The sequence below is a fragment of the Berghia stephanieae genome, chromosome 3 (genome assembly GCF_034508935.2).
Source record: "Berghia stephanieae isolate SIO BIC M18660-M18661 chromosome 3, UCSD_Bste_1.3, whole genome shotgun sequence".
Lineage (NCBI taxonomy): Eukaryota > Metazoa > Mollusca > Gastropoda > Nudibranchia > Aeolidiidae > Berghia > Berghia stephanieae.
Genome location: NC_088362.1, coordinates 65,055,353 through 65,055,637, shown reverse-complemented (window position 1 = coordinate 65,055,637; position 285 = coordinate 65,055,353).

The following is a 285-nucleotide window of genomic DNA, read 5'->3' as shown; positions in this document are numbered from 1 at the left end:
ATAATAATAATAATAATAATAATAATAATAATAATAATAATAATAATAATAATAATAATAATAATAATAATAATAATATAATAATAATAATAATAATAATAAAATTATAATAATACCGTTTTGAAAAGATTGCTCACATTTGAAAATGATTAAAGTGTTATATTGAAATCTAAATCTACCAGTAGAGGCACTTGGTGAACATAGTGGAAAACGCTTTACCAATGTATAAATATCGTTAACTGCTTAGATATCTAGGTAAAAAATGAGAGGAAACCAACAGTATAC